Raw genomic sequence first — 24,751 nt, forward strand, 5'->3', positions numbered from 1 at the left:
AAGAAGTCCAGCATTCTTTTGGGCTTGATTTGACCCATGTGATCAAATGAATGTTGGATATAGGTTTCTTAAGTCAGAAGTTCTATGCAGGGTTAACAAGTCTCAGTAGAAAGTAAAATATTTGTAAACCAATGAAATGATGTGGGATAATGCTCCTGATGGGTAAAGGTTGGCTTGCAATTACTGCAGGTTCTAGTCCCACCAGGCCCAAGGTTGACTCAGCCTTCCATCCTTTATAAGGTAGGTAAAATGAGGACCCAGATTGTTGGGGGCAATAAGTTGACTTTGTATATAAATATACAAATAGGATGAAGACTATTGCTAACATAGTGTAAGCCGCCCTGAGTCTTCGGAGAAGGGCGGGATATAAATGCAAATAAAAATAAATAAAAAATAAATAAAATAAAATTCAAGGTTTTGGAAAATCCTCTTAGCATTTTGGAGAAAGGCTGATGGAAATTCCTCTCCTCTCTCTGATACAATGACATTAAATTAACTTCATATTTACAAATAGAGTCATAGTTAGGAGGTTGCTTCTCCATGCATTCAAAAATCCTAGGAAAAGAACTAGCTTCTTCACTTACAGCTGTACAAATAAGTATAGTTTTCAATCTTAACACTACAGGTAGTCCTTGATTTACAACAGTTCATTTAGTGACAGTTCAAAGTTACCACGGCATTGGAAAAGTGACTTATGACCATTTTTCACACGACTGCTGCAGCATTCCATAGTCATGTGATCAAACTTCAGGACACTTGGCAACTGACTCATGTTTATGATGGTTGCAGGGTCCCGGGGGTCATGTGATCATCTTTTGTGACCTTCTGACAAGCAATAGGGAAGCCAGATTCATTAACCATGTTACTAACTGAACGGCTGCTGTTATTCACTTAACTGCAAGTTAAGAAAGGTCATAAAATGGGACAAAACTCACTTAACAAATGTCTCATTTAACAACAGAAATGTTGGGCTCAATTGTGTTCATAAGTCGAGGACTACCTATATAAAACAACAGTCCCCAACCTTTCTGGCTCTGGAGACTGTTCATTGGCAGGAGGGGGAGAGAGAGGATGCAAGTGGCATTCCTGCTCGTACATGAAATTGTTGTGTCTTACCCGCTCTCACCGCAGCCGGGGTCGTCTTATCTGCTTCCGAACGATGAAGAATGTCCTAGTATGCCTCCTGGCCCCAGCCCTGGCTCCATGCCCAGACAGGCTGAGGAGGAGGGGGGAACCTCCCGGCCCCAGCCCTGGCTCCATGCCCAGACAGGCTGCGGAGGAGGGAGCACCTCCCGGCCCCAGCCCTGGCTCCATGCCCAGGCAAACGGAGCAACTAGACCCCTCCCCCTCCCCCACAGCAGGTGAGCCTGAGGGAGGTTTATTACCAACAACTGCCGACTGGAGTGACCCTCGCTTCAGAAGAATTGATAGGCGGCGGCGTCAGAAGGAAGGGAGGGGCAGGCCTGGATAAGTGCTGAGTCATGGAGCCACACCCCATGGCCTATATAAAGGATCTGCTTTCTGGCAGTCTCTGAGTCAGGCAAAGTCGAACATATCTTGCTGAAGTCACTTTCTGGTCTCCTGCCTGCCTTGAGGACTTTGCTAGGACTTTGGCAGAGCTGCAGAGGCACGCCTGATTCGGATTTCCCTGACCCGGTTGTCAGCGGAGGAGTGGGACACGACAGAAATTCCAAGTATGTGCATCCACTACTCACACAAATGGAGTTTTGCACTCTTGCCTGCAGCTTGCATGGCTCGATTTCCAACAGGCTGTGGGTCAGGGATTGGGGGGCCCTGATATAAAATACACATATTGGGAAGATTCTGCTGCTAATCTTAACAACTTATTTAAATAGTTCCTCATTTTTATTTAATGAGGAAAGTAGTTCTGGGATTGAAGTCATACATACATTTTCTCATCTAACAGTGGCTCAGTAATGTGACATTTATATAGAGTAGTACCCAAGTCACTTTCTGATTTTTCTGCTGTATGCAGGATTATCATTGTTAATTTTTTTTAAATTTACATTTATATCCCGCCCTTCTCCAAAGACTCAGGGCGGCTTACAGTGTATAAGGCAATAGTCTCATTCTATTTGTATATTTTTACAAAGTCAACTTATTGCCCCCCCAACAATCTGGGTCCTCATTTTACCTACCTTATAAAGGATGGAAGGCTGAGTCAACCTTGGGCCGGGCTTGAACCTGCAGTAATTGCAGGCTGCTGTGTTCTAATAACAGGCTCCTTACAGCCTGAGCTATTACGGCCCCATTCCATCCCCTTCCTTGAATCTGTTGTCTTCTCCCTCAGAATCTAAGGCCAGTCAGGAAGATTGGGTTTGTAGGATATGACAAATGGAGCTGTCAAATAAGCTGGGGTGGGGCATGTATATGCTATATTCCTTCCCAAGGTCTTTCAGTCTCTGAACAGCCTCTAGAATTAAATATTCTAGATTGCTTCTCATGAACTGTAAGTTCTCCCCACTGTTAATGAGAAGTATTAGGGAAAAGTTCACAAATGGCCCAGGATTGTTCCAGACAAGGATGGAAAACAAAGAATCTTTACTACAAATCGCAGATAAAATCTACATGATTGACTGCAAATATAAGAAGCAGTGCAATACTTTTAGTTTCCATCTTTTTAAATGTGCCATATGGAGGGATGATATCTGGAAGAAAGCTTAACAAGGGTGTGTGTCTCCAACAATAATGGAGGAGGCATGGTGGTGACAAGAAAGGATTAGTGGGAGTTCTTGGCATAATTCATCTGAACCTTGAGGACTCATTGGGTGGGCACTTGGAATGGGGAGGGATAAAAAAAATTATATAGGATTTCAGACCATACATGGCCTAAAAAAAGCTGACATGAGCTGACTATAGGAAAAAGAGCAGGCCAATTTTCTTGCTAGAAATGACATTGTTATAAGATAGTGCATGTCAACATAAAAGCAGTTTCCCAGTGAACATAGACAATAATTAAAAGAACTGCTGTTCTTTTAGACATTAAGCTAATTAAAGTCTGAAAGGAAAGTTTTGAGTAGTTTCCTAAAAGGAGGAAGGGACTAAATGTATCTCCAGGGGAACACATTCCATAGTGTCAGGGCTATTAAAGAAATTCCTGCCTTCATGCCATGCCCTTCCTGAACACAACCTATGTGAAGTAATCCAATGCTATATAGTCTTTTATAGAAGATGGAAATCGCGTTGAACTGGGCATTTACTCTTTCTGTTTCATCATCCGTAGATAGATGATGCTGAATATAAGTGGAGCTACATATCTTAGTAGGTGAAATAGAGCTTTCCAAAAATGTGCCATGAACTGGCAACCTCTTTCAGAAATGAGATGATTCGGTCAACCATATTTCCAGAAATCTATTGAATAAATGGATGAATAATCTCAGGAATAGAGAGAGGCTGTGACAGGAAGTGAAACATGAAGTCAGAGAGGAAAGATAAGTTATTGCCAGAATGGCATCCAGGATCTTGAGACATCGTACCTCAGAAATAAAATTTGAAGCTGCAGAAGAGGGGGATGTGACGATTGAAATACATTGTTGAAGAGTCTCTTAGCCTGCAATACTCAAGGCAGGAAGAAGCACAGACCTTGATATCTGCTCTAATGGAAGGCCATCAAAAGTCACACAGGTGAAAGTGATTTTAACTAATCCTAAATATCTACTTGGCTGGCTATTGTGATGCAGCGGTAAGACTTCTCTTAGAGAAGGAAGAAGATACAGTATAGCTAGTTGTTGAGAAGCAGTTCTTCCTGCTTCCAAGAAAAGATGATGAGCTGAAAACTAAGGTTACTCTGAAAGTTATCTATCCAAGCCAATACATATATGAGAGAGATGTTAACTTCTCTTGTAACAACTTGGAGTAGAAACAGTTCTTCAAGGTCTCTTAGATCTTTGATTACTAATATTTATTATACATGAGTAGTTTATTTTTAAATGAGAAATTTTCATGGAGACAAGTTAAGATTGGAAGGTTCTGATTCATTTTCTCACTGGGGAGATATGTCTCGTCTCTTTTTAAGGTGGGGTAGGTTGCACCTGTTGGTGGTTTTGGAAATAGCTGCTAGACTTCTTGTCATTGTGACAACCAGCTGTCATAGCAGGGCAGGTGCTGAGGGGGTGACAAAGATTTCCAGGTGCAGAATGAATGTGGTGGGAGGATCATAGTACAAGAAATAATCCAGTTTACATGCTAAGTCATTGGAGTTCTTGTTCTGCAGGCTAGGAAATATAAGAGAGAAGAATGTTAAAATGGGGGGGCGGGTGGGAATTGTGACCTTGTGACCTTCTATGTAAGATTATGAGAAGTTGGAACTTTGTTGCTTGATACATCATGGAAGATGATGCTAATGTTCTAGAGTGTCTTTGAGAGCCAAAAACTCTTAGGTAAAAACACCATAATTTAACTGTCCTGGTCAGTATGTGTTCGGTATTTTGGGGAAAAAGATATAGGGGAACAGACTGTCATCAAATGCTGGAACAGATTATGGAAATGATCTGACTAATGGATGGTAGTGAAGTAAAGGCTAGCTTGAGTAAAAGAAAAACCTTTCGGGGTTTTGGAATCCTACCTTAAAAGGATCCTTTTCTTGATGAGAGAGCAGTACAGTTGGTTGGAAGGAGATTCTCAATAGGACATTTCACTTGTGAAGTGGCAAGGTTTTTTCACAATATAAACATCTTACACCCTCCTTTGCAATCATTATTTTGTTGCAATTCTGTGAGTCTTCCATTGATAGCTATGGATCAGTGGGATTAACAACTGAAGTCTCTGAGATGACCTTTCAAATCAACCAAATCTTTTTTAAATATACACTTTATTATGTTTTGAAGAGAACACAAAATTAACAGAAACTAGTACAAAATAAGAAAAAGGGGGGGGGAGAAAAAACAAACAGAACAGAAACAAGTTCCAGTTTCCTTTGCAGTGAATAAGTATGATTACAAAATTACTTCTTGCTCTATATGATTACCAAAAAAGCTCTTCAAAATCACAAATTATGTGCAGATTTTTCATGCAAATAACGTAGAAGGGGTCAAATGAATTAATCCTGAATTTCATTTGATAGTTCTCTTCATATTAGTTAAGTTAAACTTTATTCATTATAACTAACAACTGAAAGTGTGTGTGTGTGTGTTTGCATGTATAACTTAAGGCTTTGTATTTTGTGGTTGTCATACACTTGACTGGCTATTGTTTGATCTATTTGGCTTTCTCAAATGTAACTTTCAGAACCGTCACAAAATTCCAGGTGGTTTGGTGCTAGAAGTAAGGTTGCGCATTTTGCAGTTCCCTTGGTCAGATGATTAAAATTACTATGTAGAACTGGAGAGAGAGTCTTGAGGTCTTGTTGAGATGTGTGATTTGCATTGAACAATGAAATAACAAATCTGCCAAGATACCCATCATGCTTGTCAAGCTTTGAAAGGCAGGTATTTGATGTCAGGGAGTTGCTGCTGCAGTAGTGACTGTGTATCTTAGAGTCTAATACTCGACTTGCTGTTTCTTCCCACCTGCTGAGGTAAGAGTTGGTATTCAAACAGATAAAGTTTCAACTTGTTGTGTAAACAGCTAGCTGAAGACCTTTCCCATTATCTGTGAAGATAGCTGTTTGCACAGTAGGACTATGAGAAAAAGACTTGGAAGTTTCCAAACTCATGTACTCAGGCATATTGGTTCTAAATTGAACCTAATTAACTTGCCGCAATTCTTATACTAGTACTCCATTAATCTTAATACATATTGCTAAACCAGTATTCTGAGATAATCATACTTGGAGAAGAATCATTTTTGATTCAGGAAGTTGCCAAAGTTAACCCAGTGATATCCTCTGGGTTAATAGGACATCTGGGCTGCAACCCAAGCAAGACATTGGAATTGATCCAGTAACAGTGGAATTGTTAGAAATTCTGGAGATGTTGCTTAATCTAGAGATTTGAATACAATGCTGCCTTTTTGTGAGTAATGTGAAGGCAAATGTGCTGTCAAAGATTCATAGCAAACATAGTATTTCCCTCCAATCTTCACCTTCCCAGATAGAGATAGGATTAGCTAAATAAATTTATTACAGAGAATTAGGAAGTTACACATATCAAGAAGTTCTTGTCTCATGGAATCTTCCTGATGCACTAGTTAACATGATTAAAACTAGAGCCCTTTTGAGTCTGTGGTCAGGAGGCTGCTTATTTCCTGGCCTTGAAGGTCCTTGTCGCCTGCCTCTTGTTGACTCAACAGCTCTTGTTGATTGTGAGTATCAGAGAAATCTTATATTCTATGTGAGATATTGGTGTACAGTTTTAACTTAAGGGAAACTGTTCTTGAAACTTTGGAAAAAGTATCTGCTAATGAAATGAAAAATATCTTGTGCAGGCAATCCAAAAATGTCATAATCTCATGTTCACATATTTTCCAGTCATGAATGAAATATTTTGGCCTGTTTTTCTAAAATATGAAATTACAACTGCTGGATGTATCTGATCATGACCTGGATGCAGTTTAATGCTACCAAATATCAGACTGAAAACCGTGTGAAAGCATAATTTCATAACTGTGTTTAATTCCTAGAATTGTCTGGTACTACAGTGCTCATAATTTCCATGCAATTTTCCAGATTATGACCCATACTATAATTGAGAACAATGGGCATTGAAGATCAGTCCATCTGGAGACTATCCTATTGTAGAAAACGTTTACAACATATCACTGAAACACAGTTTGGTCACTGTAAAGTTGCAGACTGCTGAAGATCAGATGGTGTTTTAAAGTTGCCCAGTGTTTTGTACATTAGAGCAGTTGGCAACAACAAAGTGATTTGACTCATCTTGACATGAAACCATTTGTCTGGTTAGTACTTGAATAGGAACTTACCAGGAAATTTCAGAGATGTTGATTAGATTGACAAGCAAATAAATAAATAAATAAAATACCCCAGAATGCAATGAAAGAGTCCCAGAGGTGATATTCAGTAGGTTCTGACCAGTACTGGAGAACCGGTAGCGGAAATTTTGAGTAGTTTGGAGAACTGGTAAATACCACCTCTAACTGGCCGTGCCCCCATCTATTCTCTGCCTCCCGAGTCCCAGCTGATTGGGAGGAAATGGGGATTTTGCAGTAACCTTCCCCTGGAGTGTGGAGGGACTGAAGATTTTATGGTATCTTTCCCCTGGAGTGGGGTGGGAATGGAGATTTTACAGTATCCTTCCCTTGCCATGCCCATTAAGCCACGCCCACAGAACCAGTAGTAAAAATTCTTGAATCCCACCACTGAAGAGATCCATTCCTTGGAGGACGAACTGTTATCATCTTATGCTCCAGAAATAGCCATACTAATATAGTGTCTGCTCTAGTCATTTTAAATTATGGAGAGAATGATATTTGACAGGTAAGTAGACAGTGTGATCATTTACCCACCCATATGATAACTGTGTTTTATCTAGATGGCCAACAGATTGTACTATGAAAGCCAGTGCCTATATAACAATGATGTGACAAATATACTGTCCTAAAAGCAAAGGTTAGGTTACTGCGATGTTAAATTTTATGGAATCTGTCAATCTATGAAAAGCTCTAGGTGTATTGTGAACTAAGCAGAGCTAAAACAATTGTTTTACTGCAGTGGTGAGACTCTTATACTATTTCAAGGCCCTGGCTTGTTGATGTGTTAATTCTCTACTTATGAATTGTTTTTCTACCAACACAATGGAAGGATAATTGCATGCAGTCAAGATTTAATCTTGTTATGAAAAATATGTCTTATTTGTGTTAGCATGTCTTCTAGTTTCGAATCCTTCCTTCCCTTCCTTCCTTCCTTCCTTCCTTCCTTCCTATGATAAAAAATAAAGGAAATAAAAGTTAGACTGTGAAATTGGAAGATAAATCTAATACTTTCACATTAGTTTTTCCCAAAATGTGTCTTGTTTCATATGCAGATCGATCTTTGATCTGATCCAACAGCATTAAACTTCTAAGAATAATGGAATCATTTCAGGTAAAATTTGTCCTTACTTTAACTGCCATTTCTCCTTATGCTTGGAAAATATACTTCAAAGCACAATGTGATAAAAGTAAACCATGTTTCAATGCTGCTGCTTCCTTAGTAAGTCACATAAGGAGATACCACAATGCTTAATTTAGAAAGGTTCATTAATTTGAACTGAAGCATTCTATCTTATGTGGATTTGAATTAGCCAAGAGGTACATTCTGGAATGGTTGCAGGTTCTCTACTTAATATTTTATTTTATGGAGCCTGTTGAACATGTAACACTTGTAGACCATCTTATGTATTAAGAGTCAGTTTCAGAATATACATTCCTTTAGCTTCAAGAATAAATTATTTCCTCTTTAGAAGTTATAACAGTAACATTTATTAGTATGTGTATTGTGCAATTTATTGTAAACTGCTTGGATTCACTTTTGAATGAAAAGACATAAAAACCCTTGTAATAAATAAATTCTGTCTGCCAAATGTTAAAATGTTAAATATTTGAATATTTGACTGGGTAAGCAGAATTGTGCCTGAAAGCCAGACCATCCATATTCAATTCAAAGGCTTGTGTGTGTGTATGTATGTAAAAGATGTGTTTATATTTGTGTGTTCTAAATACAACATGTTTATATTTTATTTACGTCATTCCTACATTGAGCACAAGTCAGTTAAATCTGTTATTGCCTGTATTTTTTTTTAATGATGCATTTCCTTTTCAGAGCTGAGCAAGTCGGCTGTCCATCAACTCTTGTTGAAGCATCTGCTTGAGGACTTTGGTACTAAAATATTGTTGAGGCTAATACCTGTTAATATATAAATACAAGTTAGCCAGATCACATTTTGGCATATATTTTACAGCTGTGTGTGTATGAGCATTTTTAGGTCTCAATGAGCCACTAAGCCTGACTGGTGGATTGTCATGACATATTTTGAAATATTAAGTAAAATCTGGCATGTGAGATTTTTGAGAACCAAATGAAAACATCTTTTTAAAATGAGACAGGCTGCTTTTAATATTTCTTCTGCATTGAGGAAAATACAGTATTGTAGGCTTTTTATTGCTAGGCATGAAGTACAGGTTGAAGAGCCTTCGATTCAACCAGCTAGGCCTGGTGCCCTGAGGTAAACTCTATTTCACAAAGGGAATTTTGATTATGGTCTCCAGCTCTATAGCACTGTGCAGGCTTCAAGAGGTAAGTGGGAAAAGCTACCGAAAGCAAAAAGCAAAAAGCAAGCTGGATTGGAGCCACTAACGTCATCTAAGTAAATCTGCTCTAGGACTGAAGCCATAAAATGACTGCCAGTTTCAAACTGAACTTTGGCCTTTTCTTGTCAATTGTTACTTTTCCCCCCCAGCATGCTATCTTTTTGTAGTTTCTTTTTAAATGTGCTTGCAGTATAGTGTACAATCTAAAAGTCCCAAGTTGTCCCCTTTTCCTATCTTCCTGGTCTCCCTGTGTAGCAGGGGCTGCTAATGGCTTCTGCCTTTGTTCTAGAAATCAAGGGGGTATATAGATCAAGGGGGGTATAGCATTTTCCTTCCCAAATGTTGAAGGAATTGGGAATTTTATAGGCTTCTCCATGTCTTCAAGAGACTTAATTTCCAAATTTCAGAAAGGGAATGTTGATGTGTGAACTTTCTATTTTCTGGAAGATTGTTGCCAAGCGTAGAAATGAAAGGTCCGAAATTTGGTGTCGTCACTTGTCTTTGATTAAATCAGAATGGTATAAATATTGCAGACTGACATTAGCGAAAGAAGATTTGATTAAAAACATTTTTCCGTTTAATTTCTGGGAAGGGGGGTTCCATAAAAACATTTGATATCTACCTCCTTTTTGTTTTGATAGCAAAAACAGCATTATGTTTCAATTACAAAGTCTGAATAGTTACTTGGCAGTTCTTCTTTGGTCTCTGTAAAAATCTTCAGAATGGTTTTAGATAGTATAGTAATGGGAGCAAATATATTGAAAAAGAAGCTGAAAGCAAATGTAAATTGAAATGATGGGGTTTCCCCCATCTCAGCTATAACAGAGATTTGTTCTGCTTTAAAACTATGAATTAAGCCTCATTTAGGCTTGATGTCAGGTTTTTGAATCTTATGATTAAGAGCCTATTAAAATCAGTATCTTGCTCATGAATCATTAGATGACTCAGTTCCTGAAACCACTACAAGCTTCTCAGTTTTTGGCTACAACCAAAAGCAGGAAATTCAATGCTGAATAACTTCCTTTCCTAGTGCTGGCTATATCAGGGTCAGTGGTTAGTAGACGCTGCTTTTGTAAGCAATAGGAAGACGTTTGTCTTGGGAACAAAGGCCTTCAGAGCTCCTTTTGCTAAAGCTGTTTATGATCTGTGGTCTTGATTTTGAATGTCTGGATACTGTGACATCTACAAAAGTGAATCAGAACTATTATCTGGATTTTTCAAGAATAAACATGTAGTTTAAAAAAAAGAAATAGAACACTTTTTAACTCATACTTCTTTCCCCAAAAAGTTTTAATTTTTGTAGAAAAAGCTTGGTAGGAACCAGGCTGAAAGAGACAAAAGGACAAAGAGTAGAGAAAAACCTTGGAAAAAATAAGTGATTTGTCTTTCCTATTACCCTTCCTTAGATAGAAAGTCCCAGCCTAGACTTAGTTGTGTTTGCCTCAAATATAACTAAGGCCAGGATGAAGTTAGCTCTCTAACTCAGCCTTGGGGGCTACTAAAACCATTTCTGTAGGTGAACAACAGCCTGTACGTTGACTTGGGTTCAGCAAATGCAATTTTGTACTCGGGCCTAATTTTTTTTCCTCACACATTCTGTACAAAACAGATTTATTTTATTGTATTAAGAGCTTTTCTTTCCTTTTTATTCCCTGCAATAGGTTTCCAAACCTGAAATTTTCTGAGCCAAAACAAATTTGACATTACAATTGTTTTCAGATTGATTGGAGACATTTAGATGCTGTGCCTTGTGTAGTGGCCTGATAGTTGCCTGACTACCATGGAGTAGTTGTAAAGCAATGTAGGGGGGGGGTTGTTTGTTGGGATTTAAAAGCAACATTTGCTATTAATGATACTCTGAGGCCAGTAGGCATGTATGTATGTATATTTGTATATATGCTGTTAATTGGCTTTTGCCATTCTAAGTTTCAAAATGAAAGCTTTCAAATTACAATAGATTTATAGCGCAAATACAAATAGATTTATAGTGAGGTATACTGGTGGGTTCCCTTTCTCCTTTCCTTTCCTTCTTTTTGAGATTAGTGAAAAATTGTACACTTCTTGGGTTCTTGTAATCCTCAGTAAAGTAAGGATTTGTGATATGTTTTGCTGTGTGGCTCTCATTTAGCTATTTCCCCTATCCGGTTTGATTCATGGAGGAGTAGTCATTCAAATTTGGGGAAATAGTAGAGGAATTCCTGTTACTTGAAGCATTTTTGAAAGACAGGCTATTTTGACTGTGAGTATGGAAGAGAGATCTCATGTAGTATATTGCATCTGCCCTTGCTGAACTCACACCTTATTGTCCTTAATGATCATACTATGATTATTAATCATCATACATTCCATGAATTCCATGAGCTTTCCTACATTCCATGTCATCATTCACATGGATGATTGTTTTGGAAGTTCTTCCAGGAAAAGCTTTTAAGAGGTTATTGAGTTCTGTAAACGGGAAGAGGGGGAAAAATGAAGACATGACTCTGAAAAGAGCAATCAGAGGTGAAGGCAAGGTCAAAGGAAGGACATTATAAATGGCAGTCAGCAGAAATTTAGTCTTCAGGCACAACATGGTCAGGAAGTTATTTCCAAGGTCATTAGCAAGAGAAGTCAGAAATATAGGCAGGAAGCCAAGCTGAAAACAGTGGGTTGGTAAAGCTGCTGTGGACATTATTTCGACACCTGTCTATTCCCTTCTGAAGGCTTCTGTGCCTTGCTTATAAGTCTCCATACTTTCCAAGGATAATCAGGTTAAATATCTCTCTGCCAAATGTAACTCCCAAATAGATTATCTGTTCCCAGATCACATGTTCCTTCTCCTTTCTGCCTTTGGGACCAACCTTTGAAATGCCCATGTCATGCTTATCTTCTGTCTACCCTGATCAAGACTATTCTTTGGGCTCAGCAATAAGATCAGAGCATTAGGGGATGTCATCTGACCTTTCTCTAACTTTGGAATTTAAATGTGCTGCCAAAAATTGTGACTGCTAGCACCACGTTTCAGGGACAGTGCACTTTGCAGTTGGATTTTGGCAGAAAAAAACTTTGCCACCAATTTAGTCATTTTAAAAAATAATCTCCGTATGGACTCCTTGAGTTGGTCCCTATGGAGCTATCCCATCAATCTTTCTCCACCTGCATTAATATTTAATACAGAAGAATGACCAAAAGAGAATATCTGCTCCTGAGAAGGACCAATGGATTGCAAGCTGATGATTCAAATTAATTTTTTTTACTATAAAACTTTAGATGTGCTCTTTCTCTATATATACATATTCATGTTAAAGATTGGATTTAGAAAAGTCTTAAATACATTCCTGGGATTCAATTGAAGCTAAACGTCAAATATTGAAATAATTCATTATACCATTATACCAAAACCAAATTATACTAAAATTGATTAAATCAATATATTAAAATATTTGGAGCTAGCTTAAAACTTACTACTTCAGAACTTCATATTGGAGATTAGTTTGAAATAAATTGTTTGCCAGGAATTGATTTACATAACCATGTTTTTCATTTGATTCAACTAGATAAGTATACCCTTCTGGAGTTATTGTCCCCCCTCCCCTTAGGTAGCACTTGGCATATGACAGAATTCAGCCTTTATCCCTTCCCCCAAACACTCATGTATACCTTAATGTACTCAGTCACAATAACAATCACTATTTTTTTCTGTGACACAAGTTGAACACTGATGATAATGACTGAAAAGATGTACCCAAATCAGGCAAAAGAACAGCTGAGCATCTGGCAGATAGCATATGGAACATGACCCTATTGGAGGGTATGAGTTGGAGGTCAGCTACTGTTGATTTATCTTTCAAATTAGAAACATTTAGATTGTGAAAATCAGCCCTTATTATGTAAATAGGAGCTCATCTGAAAATTTTGGGTGGGTAAGGGGAATGAAAAACACCTAAGATACTTGATCTAAGTTGGAAGGAAGCAAGAACTATACAGACTTCAGTAAGGTATCTTTAACACTAATCTGGGATAAATATAAAATCTTAAAAGCTATAAGGGGACTTTCCAGTGGTGAGATTCAAGTAATTTAACAACCAGTTCTCTGCCCTAATGATTTCTTCAAACAACCAGTTTGCCAAGCTGCTCAGAAAGTTAACAACCGGTTCTCCCAAAGGGGTGCGAACTGGCTGAATCCCACCACTGGGATTTTCCCACTCATATTTATAGTGATCTAATTAAGGCAGAGTCTATTTGAATAGTTTGAAACTTTCACATGTTTTTGTCACCTTGGCTAAATAAATTGCCATTTATTAGATTAGCTGCCAATTGACTTGTACATCTCTTATGGTTTATGTTAGTGTTTTTCAAAGTTGGGAAATGTAAGATGTGTGGACTTCAACTCCCAGAATTCTCCAGTTAACTGGCCTAAGTGTCTTTCTCAGTCTCCTCACAGTCCCTTATGATTCCAACTAGAAAATGAAGTACTGTAGGTATGCTTAATATGTGGTAAAAGAGACATAACAGAAATTAAATTTGGGGTCTTTTAAAATACCTTCCTAAGAAATTAGTGCGGCGATTAGGAATTTGAGCTGCCTGAAATTGATTTGCGAGGATGAACAACTATTTTTGTATTTGTTTCATCATATGGTAAGAGTGAAACCTTTTTGCATACTATAAAAGAGTGCATAGTAGTATTTCATTTTATTTCTTATTTTATTTCCTTTTCTGTCAGAAGATTGCAGAACTGTTTACCAGAGAACTAAATAAAGCAGACTTCAATAAAACCAAAAATTCTTTTAAACAAAATACAAGATGCATTCTTTTTGATCTTAAATGGCAAGCCTTGTTTTGGCACAGCTCTAATTATATGTATAGTCAAATAATATACAAAGAACCCTGTATTTTAGAGTGCATAATAGACAATATTATCCCAAAGAAGATATTATAAATTTCAGAAATATACTGCTAATTGACAGACAATGTGTTTCATTCTTTACTGACAATGCAAAGTTCTGTACAATTTGACATATTTGAAATTTGTGCCTCCCAATGATACATGCAAGACTTAACTTAGTAGAAGCAGCAAATTTGATGTCAGTTCATGAGGCGACTTATCACTATAATGTGGATTTCAGGTGGGAGTTAGAAGCCTAAGGCATCAAGTTGTATATTGTCCATAAACCCAGTCATCAGTGGCTAGTGATTGATTCATTAATTAAAATCAATTTAAATGGATTTGTAAGCTTTCTATAGCTGCTTATCTTATTAACAGCACCAAAGCAGTGTGGCCTTCAAATATGTTTAGAGAAAATATAGCTAGCTTGAAGAAATGTTTCCTCACATTTACATAAAGAGAAACTTTCTTTTTTAAAAAAATAGATTAAAACTTGCATTGAGTTTCCTGAAACTACAGTCCTTTTAATCTTCGTATGAATGCTTGTCAGGAACATTTTCTGCCCTTGTCAGATATATAAAGCTTATGAGGCGATTTTTTTTTTTACTTTTAAAAAATGTTTAGATATAGCAATAGCACTTAGACATACCGTATTTTTTGGACTATAAGACTATAAGACTTACAGGTTATATATTGGAGACTCACTCACCAAGATTTGAAGAGGTAAGTAAGAAAAAAATGGTTTTTGCCCTCCCCGGCCCCCAGAAGCATTCTGCAGGCCTCCCAAATCTTCTGCGTGCCCTGTTTTTAGCAAAAATGGGCCCATTTTAACAGGGCACACAGAGGGTTTGGGAGGCCTGCAGAATGCTCCTGGGGGAAGGAAAAAAAGCCCCTATTCTTGCTAAAAACGGGCCCGTTTTTGCAAAAAATGGGGCACACAGAGTGTTTGGGAGGCCTGCAGAGTGCTCCTGGGGGGAGGGCAAAAATGCCCCCATTTTTGTGAAAAACAGGCCCATTTTTCGCAAAAATGGGATGAGCGGGGCGGGGCTTCGGGAGGCCAAAAATGGCTGTATTTGTTGTATAAGACGCACCAACATTTCCACCCTCTTTTAGGAGGGAAAAAAGTGTGTCTTATACTCCGAAAAATATGGTATATACCGCTTTCTAGTGCTTTCCAGCCCTCTAAGCCGTTTACAGAGTCAGCCTATTGCCCCCAACAATCTGGATCCTCCTTTTACCTACCTCAGAAGGATGGAAGGCTGAGTCAACCTTGAGCCTGGTGAGATTCAATCTGCCAAACTGCTGGCAGCTGGTGATCAGCAGAACTAGCCTGCAATACTGCACTCTAAGCTCTACACCACCGTGGTTCATCTTTGAATTATTAAACTTTTAATACTGTAATGCTATTCATTCATCACAACCATGTGGTATAGCAGTGAGATTTACTGTATTCAGAGGTAGATGAGGTGCCTCTATTTTAAATGTGTCTGTTGTCAAAAATTTCTTAAACATAGACCAACAAACTAAGGTTAAGGTTTCTATTACAGGCGAGCCTCAACTTACAACAGTTCATTTAGTGACCATTCAAAATTACGAAGACCACTGTAAAAAGTGAGTTATGATAAAAAGTGAGTTATGACTGTTTTTCACACTTATGAACTATTGTAGCATCCCCATGGTCACATGATCAAAATTCAGAGGCTTGGCAACTGGTTCATATTTATGCCGTGTCCCAGGGTCATGTGATCAGCTTTTGTAACCTCCTGACGAGCAAAGTCAACAGGGAAGCCAGATTCACTTAGCAACCCTGTTAGTAATTTGACAACTGCAATGATTCACTTAACAACTGTGGTGATAATGGTCATAAAACAGGGCAAAACTCACTTAATAAATGTCTCACTTAACAACATAAATTTTGGGCTCAATTGTCATAAATCAAGGACTACCTGTATTTGCTTTTCTACTAATACATATGTTCTGTGTGAGAATATTATTATAGCTCCTTCCCAATGCCTCTTCTGATATAGTGAAGGGGGCCACAACTACAACTGTTTTAAACCCATAGTTCAATTACAAGACTTGATGAAAGCGGTACAGAACTGGCAAAAGACAGCAGTTTTGACAAATACATACGTATATAAACAATGTTATTCCTTTCTGAAGAGATGAGTTGTTATGCAAATTGTTCAAGCAAAACTGAAAGCTGCGATCAGAAGAAAAGGCAACATAGTTACAACCAGTTTACACCAATTCCATTCACCAGATTAATAATGGTGGGTTAATCATGGGATTAATAATGATAAGACCAGTCATCTGAGTAACTGAAATGATGGACAGCTATTTTTGGACAGCTGAAAGGTTCAAAATTTGGATGGTGTGTAGCTTACTGCTACTGCTACAGGAACTGCACTCTGGCTGAACTCTAATGTTTAAATAGAGTGATTATATAATTACCAAAAGGAAGGCAAGGATTTTTGAGAAGGAAGTAAAATAGAGTAGTTTTGATGACAGCATTGAAAGTGCATGTGCGAAAACAGGCTCCCGAACTCACTATCGTAAGAACTGTGAAGGCGCTTTAATATTTTCCACCAAGGATACTGGAGGCATTGCATTCATTTTTGTTACCCAGGCTAGGAGTGAATTTCAGTGTACAGAAAACCTGGACCTATTCTGTTTATTGTTTTAACAAAATCCTCAGACATGACCATTAATGAAGCTTGGTTCTTCATTTTTTTGTATATTGTTGAGGCTACAGGTAGTCCTTGACTTATAATCACGATTGAGTCTGGAATTTCCATTCTAAGTTGTTGCAGTTATAAGTGGAGCTAGACCCAATTTTACAATAATATGATAGTTTTTAAGTGGTCATAAAATGAATCCAGATTCCCCACTTTTGTCATTTTTTCCCCCCAGAATTTTTTTTAAAAAGGTAGCAAATAGCGATCATGTGACTGCAGGATCCTGTAACCGGTCATATATGCAAGCTGGTTACCAAGCATCCAATTTGCAGTCACGTGACCAGAGGGCGATGCAACAGTTGTCAGTCAATTTTCAGTACAGGTCGTCAGTCAATTTTCCCAAGATTGTAACTTTGAACTGTAGTTAAACAAATGGTTGTAAATTGAAGATTACTTGTATTATAAATGGGTATTAAATGAATTGTGCAGTAGAAATCCTTGAAATGGTGCCACCTGATGGAGACCTTGATAGTCTTACTTTTTCAGTAATGGTGCCTGTCGTCTTCTCAGTGTTTGGTTGGCTTTGACCCTGCTATCCTGTAAAAAGCTTTTAAATACAGGTAGTCCTTGATTTACAACATTTCATTTAGTGACCGTTTGAAGTTACAACAGCACTGAACAAAATAACTTACGACCATTTTTCACATTTACAACCGTTGCAACATCTCCATGGCCAGTGATCAAAGTTTGGATGCTTGGCAACTGGTTCATATTTATGATGGTTGCAGTGTCCTGGGGTCACTTTCTGACGAGCAAAGTCAATGGGGAAGCCAGATTCCATTAAGAACCATGTTACTAACTTGACAACGACCGCGATTCACTTAACAACTGTGGCAAGAAAGGTTGTAAAATGGGGCAAAATTCACTTAACAACTGTCTCACTTAGCAACGGAAATTTTGGGCTCAATTGTGGCCCTAAGTCGAGGACTTCCTGTATTGCTTTCGCAAGTGCTGGAGACAATAGGAGTAGGTTTCCATTGTAGTAGATCGAATGAGCAATACTGACACTGCTGACTTTTAGTTTCATTTGTTTGGGGGAGAGGGCTTGCACACCAAGCCATTTCAGTTGGATGGCCATAAACATTCTATAAATGAATAGATGAATAGTATTAAAAAGTCTTAAGTTAACTTCTACAGTGATACTTGAGATTAATTCCCATCGTACACTACTGGAAGAATGTCAGGAATTACTGTACTACTTAACGCATCTAGAGGACAATAGGCTAAAGACAGTTGCTGTAACACCCACTGAACTGTTTGTTTGTTTATTTATTTATTTAATTAATTAGATTTTTATACCGCCCTTTTCCCGAAGGACTCAGGGCGGTTTACAGCCAGATAAAACAGAACAACAGAATAAATACAGGATAAAATAATATTTAAAAAACTTATTAAATTTGGCCCAGTTTAAAATATATTTAAAACAGTAAAACCCACTAAAAATTAAAAACAACAATTAAAAAAACTTATTCTATTGCCTAATTTAAAAACAATATAAATAATAAAAAACCCCTTAAAACCAATAACTTTAAAATCTAATCCAGTCCCGCGCAGATGAATAAGTGCGTTTTAAGCTCGCGACGAAAGGTTCGGAGGTCCGGAAGTTGACGAAGTCCTGGGGGGAGTTCGTTCCAGAGGGTGGGAGCCCCCACAGAGAAGGCCCTTCCCCTGGGTGTCGCCAGACGGCACTGCCTAGCTGACGGCACCCTGAGGAGTCCCTCTCTGTGGGAGCGCACGGGTCGGTGAGAGGTATTTGGAAGCAGTAGGCGGTCCCGTAAATAGCCCGGCCCTATGCCATGGAGCGCTTTAAAGATTGTCACCAACACCTTGAAGCGCACCCGGAAGGCCACAGGTAGCCAGTGCAGTCTGCGCAGGATAGGTGTAACACGGGGCTCCCTCTATCACCCGCGCAGCCGCGTTCTGGACCAACTGAAGCCTCCGGATGCCCCTCAAGGGGAGCCCCATGTAGAGAGCATTGCAGTAATCCAGGCGAGACGTCACGAGGGCGTGAGTGACCGTGCATAAGGCATCCCGGTCTAGAAAGGGGCGCAACTGGCGCACCAGGCGAACCTGGTGAAAAGCTCTCCTGGAGACGGCCGTCAAATGGTCTTCAAAAGACAGCCGTTCATCCAGGAGAACGCCCAGATTGCGCACCCTCTCCATCGGGGCCAATGACTCGCCCCCAACAGTCAGCCGAGGACTCAGCTGACTGTACCGGGATGCCGGCATCCACAGCCACTCAGTCTTGGAGGGATTGAGCTTGAGCCTGTTTCTCCCCATCCAGACCCGTACGGCCTCCAAACACCGGGACAGCACTTCGATAGCTTCATTGGGGTGGCCCGGTGTGGAAAAGTACAGCTGGGTGTCATCAGCGTACAGCTGGTACCTCACACCGAAGCCACTGATGATCTCACCCAGCGGCTTCATATAGATGTTGAACAGAAGGGGCGAGAGAATCGACCCCTGCGGCACCCCACAAGTGAGGCGCCCCGGGGCCGACCTCTGCCCCCCTGTCAACACCGTCTGCGACCGGTCGGAGAGATAGGAGGAGAACCACCGATAAACGGTGCCTCCCACTCCCAATCCCCCCAACCGGCGCAGCAAGATACCATGGTCGATGGTATCGAAAGCCGCTGAGAGGTCTAATAGGACCAGGGCAGAGGAACAACCCCTATCCCTGGCCCTCCAGAGATCATCCACCAACGCGACCAAAGCCGTCTCCGTGCTGTAACCGGGCCGGAAACCGGACTGGAACGGGTCTAGATAGACAGTTTCATCCAGGTGCAGAGGAAACTGATATGCCACCATACTCTCTACAACCTTCGCCGCGAAGCGAAGGTTGGAGACCGGACGATAATTACCTAAGACAGCCGGGTCCAGGGAGGGCTTCTTGAGGAGGGGCCTCACCACCGCCTCTTTCAAGGCGGTCGGAAGACTCCTCCAACAAGGAGGCACTCGTAATCGCCTGAGCCAGCCTCGTGTCACCTCCTGAGTGGCCAGCACCAGCCAGGAGGGCACGGGTCCAGTAAACACGTGGTGGCATTCAGCCTACCCAACACCCTGTCCATGTCCTCGGGAGCCACAGGGTCAAACTCATCCCAACAAATGTCACCAAGACCACCCTCAGACGCCTCATCTGAATCGCCGCAATTTTGGTCTAGACCGTCTCGGAGCTGAACGATTTTATCGATAGATAACCGTTAAACTCCTCAGCACGTCCTGCAGCGGGTCATCCCGCTCCCCTGGTGAAGGAGGGAACGGGTCACCCGAAAAAGGGCGGCTGGGCGGTTATCTGCCGGCGCAATGAGGGAGGAGGCGTAGCAACGCCGCTTCCTCAGTGCCACTAGGTAGGTCCTAGTATAGGACCCAACTAGTGTCCGATCAGCTTCTAAACGGCTAGACCTCCAGGAGCTCTCTAGGCGTCTTCTCCGGCATTTCATCCCCTCAGCTCCTCGGAGAACCAAGGAGCCGGTTGGGATCTGCGCCGGTCAGAGGCCGCAGAGGCACGACACGGTCAGCCCCAGCCGCAGCCCGTTGCCAGGCTGCGGCTGGTTCCTCTGCCGTGCCGTGAGCCAGACCCTCAGGAAGTGGCCCAAGCTCCGTCCGGAACCTCTCCGGTCCATCAGGCGCCTGGGACGGAACCAACGTTGTGGTTCCGTCTCCCTGCGGTGTTGAGTGGCGGTCAGAAAGTCCAGGCGAAGGAGAGAGTGATCTGACCATGACAAAGGTTCTATGACTACATCTCTCAAATCCAGATCCTTCAACCACTGACCAGAGATAAAAATAAGATCCAGAGTGCCACCCCCGATGTGAGTGGGGCCATCAACTACTTGAGTCAGGTCCAAGGCCGTCATGGAAGCCATGAACTCCCGAGCCACTGTCGATGACGAGCCGGCAGATGGCAAGTTAAAGTCCCCCATGACTAAAAGTTTGGGGGTCTCCACTGCCACCCCGGCAAGCACCTCCAGGAGCTCAGGCAGGGCAGCTGTCACGCAGCAAGGAGCCAGGTACGTGACCAGCCAGTCCTATGCCAGTCCTGCGCGAATAAATAAATATGTTTTCAGTTCGCGGCGAAAGGTTCGAAGGTCAGGAAGTTGGTGGAGTCCTGGGGGAAGTTCATTCCAGAGGGTGGGAGCCCCCACAGAGAAGGCCCTTCCCCTGGGGGTCGCCAGCCGACATTGCTTGGCGGACGGCACCCTAAGGAGTCCCTCTCTGTGAGAGCGCACGGGTCGGTGGGAGGCAATCGGTAGCAGTAGGCGGTCCCGTAAGTAACCCGGCCCTAAGCCATGGAGCGCTTTAAAGGTAGTAACCAGCACCTTGAAGTGCACCCGAAAGACCACAGGTAGCCAGTGCAGCCTGCGCAGGAGTGGTGTCACATGGGAGCCACGAGCGGCTCCTTCTATCACCCGCGCAGCTGCATTCTGAACCAACTGGAGCCTCCGGGTGCCCTTCAAGGGGAGCCCCATGTAGAGAGCATTGCAGTAATCCAAGCGAGAGGTATGAACAGTCACGACAGAATTCTGAATTCTATGTAGAACAATGAGACTGTCTTTCATTGCTTGGTTCTCAGACCTTGTTTTAGGCCAGTTTCAAATTCTTGCCCTGGCTGCTAGACTTGTTCCTCGTGAAGAACTGGACAGGCATTTCTTTCCTATCAGGATTATAAAGAAATATGTTAAGGGAGATATTCTACATGTGTATCTGTACCACATCTTTTTAATGTTTATCTTTCTCCTGGGGTAAGAATTGCATAATTTGGAAAGTCCCTGTGAGGCATTTGCATCACACAATATGAATGAGGTTGGAAGGAGGTATATGCAACGTGTAGCCAGAGGGACAAGATTGGCAGTCAAGATAAGTCTCTTATTGTTGTTTATCTCAGGGCGGATGGAACAGATTAGAAATCTGAAAAACTAATTAAATAAAATGAGACTTTATTCACAAAAGTCAGTTCAGAACCTTACCTCAGCTGGAGATCTTCAATGTTCCTGAGTTTTCCTCCCTTCTTACCATATTTATAATACAACTTATATTGAGACATAAAAAACCACAAGCAACTCAAATTATGCAAAATGGAAAAGTGTAGGTGCTTTTTAACATTTCATTGCTCTCACTTCCAAATTTGAATAGCATGTTCATGAATTTATTGCATTGCTCTTGCTTCACTAAACAGAGCCCTTTTGCATTCAACTAAAATTTGCAGCGTTTTTATGACAGACTCTTGTCCTGTCCCATTCCATACTGTACAATCCAGACAAATAGTTGCAAAGAAAATTACAAACAAAAGAATTCTAGAAGTAAATGAGAGGATGCCTAAACTAATAGCAATTTAGAGTAGAGACAGTTATTTGGTACTATTTAAGTGTTGGGGAAGAACACTTGCTTACTTGGATCTTCCCCTGTCTTTTTTATTTTTTCTAATAGAATAGAATAGAATAGAATAGAATAGAATAGAATAGAATTTTTTATTGGCCAAGTGTGATTGGACACACAAGGAATTTGTCTTGGTGCATATGCTCTCATATACATAAAAGAAAAGATACGTTCATCAAGGTACAACATTTACAACACAATTGATGGTCAATATATCAATATAAATCATAAGGATTGCCAGCAACAAGTTATAGTCATACAGTCATAAGTGGAAAGAGATTGGTGATGGGAACTATGAAACGATTAATAGTAGTGCAGATTCAGTAAATAGTCTGACAGTGTTGAGGGAATTATTTGTTTAGCAGAGTGATGGCCTTCGGGAAAAAACTGTTCTTGTGTCTAGTTGTTCTGGTGTGCAGTGCTCTATAGCGTCGTTTTGAGGTAGGAGTTGAAACAGTTTATGTCCAGGATGCGAGGGATCTGCAAATATTTTCACGGCCTCTTCTTGATTCGTGCAGTATACAGGTCCTCAATGGAAGGCAAGTTGGTAGCAATTATTTTTTCTGCAGTTCTAATTATCCTCTGAAGCCTGTGTTTTTCTTGTTGGGTTGCAGAACCGAACCAGACAGTTATAGAGGTGCAAATGACAGACTCAATAATTCCTCTGTAGAATTGGATCAGCAGCTCCTTGGGCAGTTTGAGCTTACTGAGTTGGCGCAGAAAGAACATTCTTTGTTGTCCTTTTTAATGATGTTTTGATGTTAGCTGTCCATTTGAGATCTTGCGATATGATAGAACCCAGAAATTTGAAGGTTTCTACTGTTGATACTGTGTTGTCAAGTATTGTGAGAGGTGGAAGTATGGAAGGTTTTTTCCTAAAGTCTACCACCATTTCTACGGTTTTGAGTGTGTTCAGTTCCAGATTGTTTTGGTTGCACCACAAGGCTAGTCGTTTGACCTCTCGTCTATATGCGGATTCGTCATTGTCTCGAATGAGACCAATCACTGTTGTGTCATCTGCGAACTTCAGTAGCTTAACTGATGGATCATTGGAGATGCAGTCATTGGTATACAGAGAGAAGAGAAGTGGGGAGAGCACACAGCCTTGGGGGGGCCCTGTGCTAATTGTACAGGTATTTGATGTGATCTTGCTTAGCTTCACCTGCTGCTTCCTGTTTGTTAGGAAGCTTGTGATCCACTTACAAGCCTGTTCCGGTACCTGTAGCTGGTTTAGCTTAGTTAGGAGAATGTCTGGAATGATGGTATTGAATGCTGAACTAAAGTCTACAAAAAGGACCCTTGCATAGGTCTTTGGAGACTCAAGATGTTGTATCAAGGATTAGTGTGGGAGCATCTCTTTTTGGCCAAATTTCTTCTGATATCATGGTCTTCAAGGAAAGGAGCTTTGAGGACAGGAAGATTGCTGGTTGCAAATGTTGACTTCATGCTTCCCTTTGGGAGCTGAGCTCTGTATTATGTGACCATCCTAATCCTTACTCCCACCCCCATTTAACACAATGAATGCTTTCAGTCTGATTTTATATATGCTGTTTCAGAAGTAAGTGTGCATTTGGATTTCAGTCTTGGAATGAAGAGGAAAGAATTGCCGTCAAATTTAACTTTTTTCCCATTTTTTTTTAAATGAAGATAAAATATCAGAAATAAAATCTATTTTGTGCAACTGAAGTCACCAAAGCTGTGCCTTTTTTCCTCCCATCATAGTTCATGAAAAATCTATTTAGTTTCATCATTTTTTTAAAAAGTTACAATTCCTTTGTACTGTATTGAGGTGCTTTTTGTGTGTCTATAGGAGGAAACGGGAAAACACATGACTATGAGAGGAAAAAAGCACACCTTTCTTCCCTCTTCAGAGTTCAAGCCTCTGAAATAGTAAACTTACCTAAGGAATCATATTTAGGCAAGCAGAAGCAGGCATTGATGTGAAACCAGAGCAGCTAGTAACTTCAGCAGGTGCAGTTACAATATATACAAATCTGAGACACTGATTACTTTTTAACATGGATTGGGGGGGGGGAACTGAAGTTGGCTCTAAAATTTAGATATTCCTTTCTTTTTGCTTATCCTCTTAATGTAAATTCAATTTCTCCCCATTCGTCTAATCTGTAAAATCTGCTTTACAAAGTCTTAAGACAATGGGTGAGCTGACTCGCAGACCTCGGATGTTCTGATGGAACTTGTAATCAGTATTTAAAACTAAAAGGGCTGTAACATGCCTTTGGAAATATTAAAAATCTCACTCGCCCATGCTGTGTATTTAGCCAAAAGGCCAGACTGTTTCCTATCTTAATCCAAGATAGTTAGACTTAACAGGAAATGGTTTCAACAGAACAAGGGTGTCAAACTTGCGTGGTCACATCATCATCACTGATGTATTGTGACTTTTCCCCCTTTCGGTAAATTGGGAGTGGGTGGGGGCAGCGTGTGACGCATGTGGCCCGCAGGCTGCGAGTTTGACAGCCCTGCAACAGAAGAACAATGCCCCCCACAAAGCACATAAAAAGGGCTTATTTTCCTCTCTGAGAAATCATGGCCTACCTATATGCACATA

The 24,751-nt window shown here is 40.5% G+C and overlaps 1 protein-coding gene across 9 annotated transcripts in view; it reads left to right on the forward strand.

Annotated features, from left to right (window-relative positions):
• Window positions 1–24,751, forward strand: part of TEAD1 (TEA domain transcription factor 1) — a 245,365-nt gene that overhangs the window by 9,024 nt on the left and 211,590 nt on the right. Inside the window, exon 3 of one of the 9 annotated variants that reach the window (XM_058160221.1) lies at window positions 15,619–15,682. The exons of the other annotated variants lie outside the window; for them this stretch is intronic. The gene's annotated coding sequence lies outside the window, so the exon portion shown is untranslated. The remainder of the gene's footprint in view (window positions 1–15,618; window positions 15,683–24,751) is intronic. 9 annotated transcript variants of the gene reach the window in all.

This window comes from Ahaetulla prasina, chromosome 1, assembly GCF_028640845.1.
Source record: "Ahaetulla prasina isolate Xishuangbanna chromosome 1, ASM2864084v1, whole genome shotgun sequence".
Taxonomy (NCBI): domain Eukaryota; kingdom Metazoa; phylum Chordata; class Lepidosauria; order Squamata; family Colubridae; genus Ahaetulla; species Ahaetulla prasina.